Raw genomic sequence first — 14,000 nt, forward strand, 5'->3', positions numbered from 1 at the left:
AATTAATAGCAGTGCAGAGTTCAATTAGTGAGGTCATTTATTCTGAGAAGAAACAGGTGTCAATTAAGGCCCTTATTTAAAGGAGGGCAGTAAATGTACCTGCTGGTTGTAGCCTTTGTGCAGTGAGTAAAATGGGTCATTCCAGACATTGTACTGAAGGAGAAAGAACTTTGATCAAGAAGTTGTTTGGAAAGGGGAAAACATATAAAGTGCAGAAAATAATTGGCTGCTCAGCTAAAAAGATTTCTAATACTTTAAAATGGCAAACAAAACCCAAAACACATGATAGTATTTCTTTTCCTATCATCGCAATAGATCATAGAGTCACAAGAATGGCAAAGAAACATCCAATGATCTGCTCCAGGGAGATCAAAGAAGATCTTCAGTTACCTGTGAGTCCTGCAACCCTCAGAATAAGCCTACATGAAGCCAAACTATTTCCAAGAAACCCTTGTGTTAGGAACTGACTTGGATTGGCGTAGTGGTATTGCAACCACTAGGGGCAGCACCGGCAGATAGCATAGATAAGCCAGGAGTGGATACACAGGATTAGCAGAATAGTCTTGAAGGATTTAGCAGGTTGCGTAGTCAGGAAATGCCAGGAGTGGATACACAGGGATAGCAGTATAGTCTCGTATGAGGCAGCAGGTAAAGGGAGAGCTGGGCTAATGACTGGGAGCTCAATAATCTCGCAAGGAAGGAGATGCCAGGCCGGATTTAAATAGGGTGTTCAATCAGGATAAAACCAATCAGGAACAACATAGGGTGGAGCTGCTCAAGAACATCACTAGTACTAGAATCTAGGTTAGCCTGGAACTGTCCAGCAAGCTGAATAGCTCAGCGGTAAGAGCTGCCGCCTGGTGCACAAGAGCTGCTGGGTATGAGTCCTGACACCTTGTAAAGTACGATTGATGAAAAAAAGACATGTGGTGAAAAGGTTACAGTTGGCCAAAAAACACATTGGTTGGCCTAAAGAGAAGTGTCTCAACATTCTATGGACAGATGAGAGCAAGATTGTTCTTATTAGGTATAAAGGCGGCAAAAGGTTTGTGAGACGACCCATAAACACTGAATTCAAGCCACAGTACACTTTGAAGACTGTAAAATATGGATGTGCAAGCATAAAGGTTTGGAGATGTTTCTCATACTATGGAATTGGGCCCATTTATCACATATCAGGCACCATGGACTAGTTGGAATGTATCAAAATACTGGAATAGGTCATGTTGCCTTATGATGAAGAAAAAATGCCCTTAAAATGTGTGTTTAAGTCGGACAACGACTCCAAGCAAAGCAACAAATGGGAGATATCTTGGCTCCAGACCAACAAGAGTGATGTTATGAAGTGGCTGCCTAATCCCCAGAGTTCAATCCGATTGAGAATTTGTGGGAGTGACATCAAAAATTTTGTTTTTGATACAAAACCTAAGAATGCAAAATAACTGTGGAATGTAGTCTAGTCAGCTTGGGATGGAATATCTGTTCGCAGGTGTCAGATGTTAGTTGACTCCATGCCACGCAGAAGTAAAGCAGTTATCAGAAATAAAGGTTATAAAACTACATTTTAGTTTAGTGATTAACAGAAAAGCTAAGTTTGTAAAGAAATTTCACTTTATACTGGAAATATTCGAGTTTGTAAATGAAAATGCAGACACTGCTATTTTTTGAGCACCCTATTATTCCTTTTTCTTCATTTTCAATTTAAAAATGTATATTTTATTCATGTTTATATTTTGAATTGAATATGCAGCTCCCTGTGGCTTTGTGGATATGAAAATAAATGCTATTGTGAGGATTGAGCTTTTTGTTGGTTGTTTTAAACACACTGCTATAATTTTGCACATAACTGAATACAGTATGTTGAGCCTTAATCCTCTCATCTCTACCAAGTATAAAACATGCACTGAATGGACACTTTATTAGAGACACCCATCTACTAGCTCATCAGAGCTCCTTTGGCTTTCAGAACAGCAGCAATTTGTGACATCATAGATTACACTAGGTCTCGAAATTGTTCTCCAGGGATATTAGCCCATCCGGTCAGGATAGCTCTCGCAGTTGATGCACATCAGATAGAGGTACTAATACACTCTAAAACAGCTCATTCCATCTTGTCTTGTAGGATTAAGATCTGGTGACTGCAAAGGTCAGGGAAATGTGGCAAAAAAAAAATTGTTGTCAAGTTCCTGGAAGCAATCCACGACTATGGGACCCTTATGGTTTGGTGTATTGTCCATCTGAAATTGTCCTTCTGCCTTAGAATAAGCATCTGCCATGAAATTGGATGACCACATGGATAATCCCTAGTGTCCAAACAACCATCAATATGTATCACAGGTACTAGTAATACCAAGAGAACATTCCTCCCTCCATTACTCCACCTGCACCAGTCTGAACTGTTAATGCCCAACAGGAAGGGTTCATTGATTCATACTGGTTGAACCAAATTCTGGCACTCCCATCAGCAGGTCTGGATTTATCTGAGGAAACCTTCACACTGCTCGCTGATATAATTTTTGAGGTTTTACCACTGGAGTTGCATTGCTATTTAGACAGCATTGTCATTCAAAATGGTCATCTGATGTTATAGCCCATAGAAGAGAACGAATGATGAGTTATGCATTCGGACACATTTGTGAAAGCATCAGTGTTGTACTCAGCTGAAACTTATATAACTGTGCACCTCTTGTTCCTCAGAATGATTTTTGATATCCTCCTCGAACACCCTTCATCGATAAGTTGTTTACATCCACCGCATCCCCTTTCATTGGATGTTTTCCTCAATTAAAGCAAGTAAAACAAGATTCTCAGCTTTTGAAAAACTATCCCCCGGCTAATCTAGCACTGATGACCATTCTGCATTTGAAGTAGCTCGGATCACTCAATAGTCCCATTCTAATGTGGATTCATGCTGAAGCTGATTAACTCAAAGCTTGCTCACTTGATATTATGCAGCACTCAGGGTTATGAGTCTAATTTCCATACAAAGAAGTTTTAGTAATGAAAAGGCAAGTATCGCTAATAAATTGACCATTCAGTGTATGAAACTGTTCAATACAACAGAACACAAGTCCTTCATAGCCTTCTACACATCATAGGGGAGAACTCATGACACCTTCTCTCCATCTACCTGATGATCCTGAGGAACATTGGGATCTTCTTGTTTACAGTCCTCTGGAAGAAGAGGACGGGGACATCTCTCTGGTGTCCTCTTACTGGATAGAACTGGAGCAAACACATACAGGGACTGAATTCATTCTTTACATACAGATAATTATAGGCCGTGTGTATTTAGTCCTGTCTATTACCTGGTGATGTGAGAGGCTGGGGAACCTCCATCATGATGTCCTTGTACAGATCTTTGTGTCCTTCTAAATACTCCCACTCCTCCATGGAGAAATAGACGGTGACATCCTGACACCTTATAGGAACCTGACACATACAATAAAACAGTCATCCCCCCGATCCCTTCATAGCGTTACTGTATAATTTCCCAGCATTCCCAGGAGTGTCACCTCTCCAGTCAGCAGCTCAATCATCTTGTAGGTGAGTTCTAGGATCTTCTGGTCATTGATGTCCTCATGTATCAGGGGGTGAGGTGGAGGCTCCGTGATTGGGCTCAGGGTTCTTTCCCATCCCTCAGACACAGGGGCCTGACAGCGCTCAGTAGAAGCCTTCTTCCCTGCTGTGTAATCCTGGTTATGGAGAGACACATAGATAAATCTCACTACAGACATTTCCAGAGTCCTCACCTCTCCAGTTCTGTCCATCTGTTATTCCCATAGATAAGAATGATGTAATGTGACGTCATCAGAATCTCTCACCTCTCCAGTAAGCCGGAAGAGGATCTCTAGGGTGAGGTGTAATATCCTCTCCGCTATCTTGACCCTGTCCTTATCCATCCTTGACAGGTCAATCTGGAAAATTCTCTTATATAGAAGATAACCACTAAGAGGATCTGATATTATAGGGACCTGAAGGAGAAGAAGATGAGCCGATGAGAAATCATTAACAATCCCATGTAATAATACATTTACGGGAGTGTAAGGCGGCGGTGATAACACCGTGCAGTAACTGAGGCAGTGACCCAAGCAAGTCCAACATAAACAGCTTTTATTTCAGCAACTCACGGGTTAACAGAAAGTCCTCCGGTTCGCAGCCGGGTTAACAGAAAGTCCATACACAATGGTTGCCGAGGGCGACGGCCGTGCCGGCCGCTCAGAGCCTGACAGGTGCAGAGGGATCCCAGGCAGGGGTTCAGCCACCCTCAGTCCTGCTGAGGGTTTCCTGCTATGCTCCTAGCAGGTTCCAACATAGAACAACACTAATCCTTAGTGCAGGGGTTTTAAAGGACTTGTGGCAAGAGCCACTGGAAAACCCGGGTTGGAGGGAGGAGGCCGCCCCACTGCCTCCTGTGACCTCCTCCCAGAAATGAAGGCCCTGCCAGGTTTTTACTAATCTGCCTTAGCCAGATAGCCTGACTAGGTCCATGCTCACCTTCATTCCTGCATTGCAGCCGCAGGTGTGTCCGTGACTGCAATGCACTCCAATGGTTTTAATAGGTCTCTGTGCACATTCTGGGGGAGATATAACGTCCCTCGTATACGATCCCGGTCACTGCCTCACATATCCCCCCCCTATGTTCAAACTTGTGGGGTTGAACATTTGCCATCATACAGGGTGCCCGGGACAGGGCATCCGCATTTCCCTGCGACTTCCCAGGGCGATGTTCTACAGAAAAACTGAAATTTTGCAGTGACAGGAACCACCTGGTGACTCGCGCATTCCTCTCCTTTGCATTTCTCATCCATACCAAGGGTGAGTGGTCCGTCACCAAGCGGAACTGGCGCCCGAGTAAATAATAACGTAGCGATTCCAAGGCCCACTTAATAGCCAAACACTCCTTCTCTACCACACTATAGTTTTTCTCTGCCGGGACAAGTTTTATACTCAAGTAGGTGACCGGGTGCTCTTCACCATTCACTTTTTGTGACAATACGGCTCCTAGGCCTACCTCCGAGGCATCTGTCTGTACAATGAAGGTTTACTTGAAGTTGGGGTTAATGAGGACTGGCTGTCCACACAGGGCCAACTTCATGGACTGAAAAGCTTCTTCTGCCTTAGGGTTCCACTGAACCATTACTGATTTTTTTCCTTTCAAGAGATCAGTCAGGGCCGCCGTTCCCCCAGCAAAATTAGGTATAAACCGGCGGTAATACCCCAGGATGCCAAGGAGCGCCCTCACCTGCTTTGTACTTGACGGTTTAGGCCAGTTTCTTATGGCCTCAACTTTATTGATTTGGGGCTTAATAGCTCCTCGGCCTATCACATACCCCAAATATCTGGCTTCCTCTAGCCCTATCGCACATTTTTTGGATTTGCCGTTAACCCCACAGTTCTGAGAGAATCCAGAACCGCTTGTACCTGGGATAGGTGCGCATGCCAGTCAGTGCTAAAGATGATAATGTCATCTAAATACGCGGACGCGTACTCTTGATGAGGCTTTAGCACTATGTCCATCAATCTCTGGAACGTAGCCGGGGCCCCATGTAACCCAAAAGGTAAGACCACATAGTAGTATAGACCCTCCGGAGTTACGAAGGCGGTTTTTCCCTTTGCCGAATCTGTGAGAGGTACCTACCAGTAACCCTTGGTGAGATCGAGCGTGGTAAAGTACTGGGCCTGCCCCAGTCTCTCAATCAGCTCGTCCACCCTGGGCATTGGATAGAGGTCAAAATTTGACACTTCATTCAATTTCCGGAAATCGCTACAGAAGCGTAACGATCCGTCTGATTTTGGAATCAGTACGATGGGGCTAGCCCACTCACTCTGTGACTCCTCTATGATGCCTAGCTGAAGCATTTATTTTACCTCAGCCGTGATGGCTTGCCTCCGGGCTTCGGGTACCCGGTACGGTCTCATTCGAACCCTTACCCCAGGTTCGGTGACAATGTCATGTTGGATCACCGTAGTCCTACCCGGTAGCTCTGAGAACACGTCGGTATTGTGCTGCACTAGCGAGCGAGCCTCCCGTCGCTGCTGTTTAGTGAGGGCCTCCCCCTTGGACGCTTCCCTGGCTGAAGGTAGAGAACTCTCTAGCGATATGCCCGGGATGACGTCTGTAACTAAACACTCTCTGTCTTTCCAAGGTTTCAGCAGGTTTACATGGTAAAGCTGCTCAGGTTTCCTTCTTCCGGGCTGATACACCCGGTAATTTACCTCCCCCACTTTTTCTCGAACCTCATATGGCCCTTGCCACTTGGCCATGAGTTTACTCTCGGTTGTGGGTACCAGAACTAACACCCGATCGCCCTTGCTAAAAGACCCGACTCTGGCCCTTTTATTATATGTGCGCCTCTGGGCTGCCTGGGCATCTAACAGATGTTCTTTCACAATGGGCATGACCGCCACGATCCGGTCCTGCATACTAGCCACGTGTTCAATTATACTCCTATGTGGAGTCGGCTCTTGTTCCCATGTCTCTTTGGCTACGTCCAATAGACCCCTAGGGTGTCTGCCGTACAATAACTCAAAGGGAGAGAATCCTGTGGAAGCCTGGGGTACCTCACGGACGGCGAACATCAGATAGGGTAGTAACATGTCCCAATCCCTCCTGTCCTTAGAAACCACCTTTTCTAACATGGACTTGAGGGTTTTATTGAACCGTTCTACTAGCCCGTCGGTTTGAGGGTGGTACACCGAGGTGCGCAATTGTTTAATTTTTAGCAATTTGCACAGTTCCCTTGTCACTTTGGACATAAAAGGGGTCCCTTGATCCGTCAGGACCTCCTTAGGTAGTCCAAGGCGACAGAACATAGCAAACTGCTCCCGTGCAATCCGTTTTGCGGAGGTGTGGCGTAGTGGTATAGCCTCCGGGTACCGGGTGGCATAGTCGACGACCACCAGTATATGTTGGTGGCCACGGGCGGATTTTACCATGGGCCCTACCAAGTCCATTGCAATCCGTTCAAAAGGTACCTCTATCACTGGCAGGGGTACCAATGGGCTACGGAAACTTGCGGTGGGTGCGGTCAACTGACATTCGGGGCAAGATTCGCAGTACCTTTTGAGCTCCGCGTAAACCCCAGGCCAAAAGAACTGCGGTAAGATACGTTCTAGCGTCTTTTTTACCCTTAGGTGTCCACTCAGCAGGTGTGAGTGTGCCATCTCCAGAATCGCCCGACGGTACGACTGAGGTGCCACTAACTGTTTCACAACCTCGTCCCTGATCTTATCTATCCTATAGAGCAACTCACCGTTGATTACCATGCGTGGAAATACAGTATCTGCACCGGGCTGTTGAGCTACGCTACGTCACTTACCTCTAACACCCTTTCCCGCACCTGAGCCAGGGTGGGATCCTGTAGCTGAGCCGTCCCAAACGTGGCCCGGGACCCTTCCAGCTCGGGGATCTCCTCGACCTCTCCTGCCAGCACCTATCGGGGTCACACTCTGTCCCGAGGTTGGACACCCCTACGGCAGGTTCCCCTGACTCAGGTTCATCGGGTACAGCGCCTGTAACACATTTTACCGGGGGAGAGTGGATTTTATTTTTCCACAGAGTCCAGAACAGGGGCAAGTCTCTTCCCAACACAGTCCCATAGGGAAGAGTTTTTACCACCCCTACCACATGTTTTATTTCTCCACATGGCGTGGACAAGGCTACCTCCGCAGTTGGGTACTCTCGGAGGTCCCCATGGATACACACAACCTCGACGGGCCGTCCACTGGGGTTGTCTCCTGCCACCAGCGACCCATGTACCAAAGTCACAAGGCTCCCTGAGTCCAGGAGGGCCTCCGTGGGGTACCCATTAACCAGTACCTGGCATAGTTGGAGTTCACTGTCCCCGGGGTCCTGTGCTCGCCGTGCAGACGGTCTGGGCATACATTGAGACCCGGCGGCTATATCCGTAGTCCATGGGTTCTGTAATCAGGGGGCAATTAGCAACCACATGTCCCAGCCCCTGACACCTCCAGCACCTAAGTGTGGAGGTACTGTTAGGTCTTATGACAGTTTGTGAGGGAACCGGTCTCCTCCCACTCTCATTCCGGGGTTCCCATTCGGCATGGGTACGGTGCTGACTATCCCCAGCAGAGGGATGCGACCCCTTTCCCGACTCTTGGGTTGGCAGGGATCGGCGTGACAGCCGCAAGGGGGCAGATTCTCGGGTAAAGTCCTGAATGGCCGAGTAGCGCTCGATCAAGCTGACCACCTGGTCGAGTGTGCCGGGGTCCCCTTGCCCCACCCAATGTTGGATAGCGGCTGGCAGAGTCCTCACCAGCCGGTCAACCACCACCCTCTCCAACATCTGGGCTGGAGGCAAAGTCTCAGGCTGGAGCCACCTCTTTACCAGCTGCAGGAGGTCATAGGCCTGAGACCGGGCGGGTCGGGTCTCCACATAGGCCCACGAAAACACACGCTGAGCCCTCACGTATGTATTGACCCCCAGCCGGGCAAGGATCTCACCTTTGAGTCTCTGGTAGTCCTGGGCGTCCTCTCAGCTGAGGTCGAAGCAGGCCTTTTGGGCATCGCCGACCAAAAAAGGAGCCACCACTCCTGCCCACTGGCCGGCTGGTAGGTTTTCCCGCCCTGCCGTGCGCTCATAAATGGTCAGGAAGGCTTCCACATCGTCCTCCGGTCCCATCTTCCTCAACGCTGAGTGAACCTTGTCCTGGGCTTCGCAACGTTCTGGGGCTGGTGTCGTCGGTGTCTCCCGCAGGGCAGCAATCTGTTGCAGCAACAGTTCGTTTGTTTTCTGCTGCTGCTGGTACAGCAGCTGCTGCTGTTGATTATGATGCTGTTCCCGCTCCTGCTGTTGCCGTTGGAGACTCTGGTACTGCTCCTGCTGCTGCCGCTGAGTCTGCATCTGCTGCTGCTGGGCAAGCACCAGCTGCTTTAACAGCTCGTCCATTTTGTCCATGGGGTGAGGCTGAAAGGTGGCAGGGCGGATTGTGGTCATGCGGCGGCCGGTAGGGTATGCCTCAGTCACTATGCCCGCATTCTCCACCAAGCTGTAAGGCAGCGGTGTTCACACCGTGCAGTAACTGAGGCAGTGACCCAAGCAAGTCCAACATAAACAGCTTTTATTTCAGCAACTCACGGGTTAACAGAAAGTCCTCCGGTTCGCAGCCGGGTTAACAGAAAGTCCATACACAATGGTTGCCAAGGGCGACGGCCGTGCCAGCCGCACAGAGCCTGAGAGGTGCAAAGGGATCCCAGGAAGGGGTTCAGCCACCCTCAGTCCTGCTGAGCTTTCCTGCTATGTTCCTAGCAGGTTCCAACATAGAACAACACTAATCCTTAGTGCAGAGGTTTTAAAGGACTTGTGGCAAGAGCCACTGGAAAACCCGGGTTGGAGGGAGAAGGCCGCCCCACTGCCTCCTGTGACCTCCTCCCAGAAATGAAGGCCCTGCCAGGTTTTTACTAATCTGCCTTAGCCAGATAGCCTGACTAGGTCCATGCTCACCTTCATTCCTGCATTGCAGCCGCAGGTGTGTCCGTGACTGCAATGCACTCCAATGGTTTTAATAGGTCTCTGTGCACATTCTGGGGGAGATATAACGTTCCTCGTATACGATCCTGGTCACTGCCTCACAGGGAGATAATGGGGAGGACGTACAAACTCATAAAAAGTTTAGAATAGTTGGTGTGGAAAATATTGAAAAGATGTAATTCTATTGTAAAAAAGTTAGGTAAAAGAATAAATGGCAATGTATATGATAGTATAAAACAAAAAAAAAATACATACTCTGGCTAAAAATGTGGGAGCCACAAGCAGCAAGAGCACCACCAATAGCATCAGGGCAATAGTACAAGCAAGCGCAGGGCAATAGCACAAGCAACTGTCCTCATTTGCTTCCATGAAGCATATTACGATAGTTGGTTGAAATGCATTATTGAATATATGGCACATCACTCATCTCATTCACAGCATGATGATTTTTCCTCTGACAGTGACACCATCAGTTTGAATCAGTTTTACATTTTTGCTGCTGTATCAGTTAATATTTTACATTGTGGACCTTCAATTCCATTACCATAACTCTAGCTGTTCTACCACTTAGTACTTTCAGCCACAGCACTCTAGGGACTAAGGAAGATATTTTACAACAACTTCTTCAAGTTGATTTTTTGGATGAGACAGTCATCTCTTGGCCAGAGAAGATGAAATACACAATTCAAATGCCTAGAGGGTGGCTTGAAAGCTGTACATTAATTTAAAAAAAAGTTTAAAACCTCGATGTATATGAAAAAATACTAATGTAAACACGTTGACTCTCAATGCCAAGCTCTCTCGACTTGTCATTGAATTTGAGAGTGCAGAGCACCATAGAAACATGGAGCAGGAAGTTTGGTCAAGAACAGCACGTTTTTTCATGTCCCACTGGGTGAATGCTTTGAGCAGCAGCGATGCACCAGTGCAAAATGTGGTGAAGCCTCCATGTTAGATCTGTTTCCATTGCCAGGCAGTGGTTATCCACCTCCTCTTTCACATCCTCCTCAATAGACACTACTCCATCCCCAATAGATACAGGGCACAGTGTTGCATCTACTTCCAGCACTTTTCATTCTTGTAAACTTAAGCACTGACGAGCTGTTTTACAGATTTTAAGAATGGACAAGAAAAGTTATACATGGGATGAGCTGCTCCTCTGAATTAAGCAGCAAATGTCACACTGTATGGCTCTTTGTAAAAAGCAACTGGGCACTGTCATAAGAAGAATGCCTGGAACATTGTGGCTGCTCTACATTTGGGCAGAGTACCATTACACATCCTCACTCTTTTGCCCACGTCCTAAATATAATAAAGTAAAATTTCTTCAAGAAATATTCCCGCTTGAATAGGGTGGTGGCCATGGCAAGAAAAGTATCTTGGTAAGTCAACCATTCTTATGTAGCGTAACATGCTCACCAGAAACCTTCATTAGGTGTGTAACCTAATGAAGCCTTTCAAACAGACTGCTGTCAGTAGACAGAACTTTGACAAAACACGCACAAGTATGCAACAGAGAATGGAGGAAGAACAGCAACTTCTATATGTTCATCGTGGCCCTGGGGTTTGTTGGGTACTCTCTATGTCAATGTTATTTGCAGCAATACATTGAAGAATTATTCAAGGCATATCCACCGAACAAGGCTGTCAATCTAAAACAGATGATAACAATGAATCTAGCCATGACTAACCGTTGCAGAGGGGTGGGGAAAGCAAACTAATGAGGCAAGCATGACAAGATGTATGCTCAATTGCTTGTGGTTTGACAGGCATATTATTGGCATCCAGGAAGGGGATAACCATGCTTTTAGACCATCACTATAAAATCATTATTAGGGAAAATTTTATCAGCTTCCAAAAGGAAGTCAAAGATGGCACATTACCAGGATAAGCTGTACAGCTGACCAGAACAGTCTTTGCTCCACAGAGCACTGGCACAACACTTCTTCTCCTGTGCCAGTGCTTGGGCTTCAACAAGTAGCCAAAGCTGTAGTAGTTACAGTTTATATGACATGATGGACCATATGTTTTATCTGCTGCTGTGCGAACCTGATGCACATAAGCAAACAGAGATGCACTGCCTGATCAGCCAGGTTGAGTCGTACCTGGACATTCATGGACAGATACACAGGGTCCTGACTCCATGGACTTTTTTGCAAGCAGATTAAAACAACCGCAAGTAATGGCCCAGTTTGCAAAAGGCATACTGCCTTGCCAGCCTCTGGAGTATTGTCAGAGAGAGTATTCACTATGGTAGGTGGCTTTGTCACTCCGAAGTGCACCAGATTGTTCCCTGCAAGTGTGGAAAACCTTCCATTTGTCAAAATCACTAAGGAATGGATCACGGACGATTTTCATTACTGCATCTAATGCAAATGATTAGACCAGAAATAAAAAATGCCTGTTTTCTATTGTGTTCTACACTGTTGAGCTGCTGCTAGTGCTGATCCTCCTCACTCTGTCCATCACATTATATCTATACTGTGCATTTGCTGCTAGCGCTGGACCCACACAGATGGACATCTTCATGCATTTCCCATCAAATTGTACACTGTGTGCTACTGCTCCCGATAAATAGCCACATACATATCCTGGTTGTCCATTGTGTTCTATTGCTATACTGCACTGCTGCTGGTAACCCTAACTTGGGTAAATGACTCAGAAACTTCTACCAAATAAGGGATAATTTATGGATACATTTTTTAATAAGCCATTGCTTCTTCACTTTCAAAAGAGCAAACCTATTGCTGCTCCCGTAAAAAAGTATCATTTTTGGATTGCTTCTTTATTTTCAAATGAGCAAATTTGTGGCTGATCTGAAAATAGAGATAATTTCTGGACAGCTTGTTAATAATAAACCATTGCTCCTTGTCTTTCCTAATGGCAAACATGTTGAAAAAGCATAAAAAGTCTATGATTGCAGTGTGTTATTAAACAGGTTGTTGATTACCTCCTGTTACCATCCATTTACCATTAGCCATATATGTTGAGGTCTATTGCACATTACTAAGAATGTGTTTCCTTTAAAGAACTTGAAAAGGGTTCAATGCAGTCCCAAGACATCTCATGGTGTTACGCAAGTCTTTTACGGACAATTAGCAATTTTGCAGTATTGCGATTGGAAAGGATTTGATTTGCTGCAAATCAACTTTTTAGAATAAAAAAAGTTAAACAAATCCAGTGAATTTGAATTTCAAAAGATTTGCTTGTCTCTATATTATGGCTTCTTAGTAGTTGTCCAGGTGTAAGGCCTACTGCCTCAGACCTCAAAATACATGTCCATTACAGTCATGAGTATGGCTCACACAGGCTGATAATGCCTGTCTTCACCAGCCTAAGAACATGATAAGAAAAAATTACACCTTATTTAAAGGCGTTATCTGGGGTTTTATTAAGTTTGCCTACCGGCAGGCAATTTGGAGCGCTAATAAAAAATCCAAAACAATAAATCGCTTCTGAAATTCGATCATGTGCACATGAACGATGCAGCCAATCACTGGCCTAGGCAATGATGATGACACATGAGTGCTGAGGCCAGTGGTATTGAAGTGGAGTCTTCTGTTCCAAAGCAAACTACATCCTATATATCAGACTTTTTTACATGAATATCAATTTTAGTTGCTGCATTGCATTAAGTACTTAAGTCTGTCACATACATTAAGATCGGCATCTTCAATACTGTAGGGGATATTCAATAAAAAGTCATAAGAGTCCTACACGAACTGCATTACCACCTACAGTTGAAATCAGAAGTTTACATACACTATATAAAAAGACACATATGCATGTTTTTCTCAATATCTGACATGCAATCAGAATAAACCTTTCCCGTTTTATTTCAATTAGGATTACCATAATTTTTAATATTTGCCAAATGCCTGAATAATGAGCGAGAGAGAATGTTTTAAGGCATTTTTATTACTTACTGCAAAGTCAAAAGTTTACATACATTTCATTAGTATTTGGTACCTTTGCCCTTAAACTGAACGACTTGGGTCAAACGTTTGGGATATCTCTCCATAAGCTTCTTACAATATTTGGTCGGAATTTGGGCCTATTCCTCCTGATGAAACTGGCAACTGATCAAGGTTTGTAGGGCACCTAGCTCGCACCTGCCTTTTCAGCTTTGCCCATACATTTTCAATAGGATTGAGATCAGGGCTTTGTGATGGTCACTCCAAAACATTGACTTTGTTATCCTTAAGCCACTTTATTACCATTTTGGCAGAATGATTCGGGTCATTGTCCATATGGAAGACCCATTTCCGCCCAAGCTTTAACTTCCTGGCTGCTGTCTTGAGATGTTGCTTCAGTATTGCCACATAATCATCTTTTTTTTATGATGCCATCTATTGTGAAGTGCACCAGTCCCTCCTGCAGCAAAACAACCCCACAACATGATGCTGCCACCCCAGTGTTTCACAGTTGGGATGGTGTTCTTATGCTTCCAAGCTTCTCCCTTTTTCCTCCAAACGTAACGATGGTCATTATGCCCAAAAAGTTAAA

The 14,000-nt window shown here is 45.6% G+C and overlaps 1 pseudogene; it reads right to left on the bottom strand.

Moving 5' to 3' along the window:
* The window catches only part of LOC141271443 (uncharacterized), a 255,758-nt pseudogene that overhangs the window by 236,942 nt on the left and 4,816 nt on the right, over positions 1-14,000 (bottom strand).

This window comes from Phyllobates terribilis, unplaced genomic scaffold, assembly GCF_046119375.1.
Source record: "Phyllobates terribilis strain yellow unplaced genomic scaffold, ASM4611937v1 Scaffold_5__5_contigs__length_657084704, whole genome shotgun sequence".
Lineage (NCBI taxonomy): Eukaryota > Metazoa > Chordata > Amphibia > Anura > Dendrobatidae > Phyllobates > Phyllobates terribilis.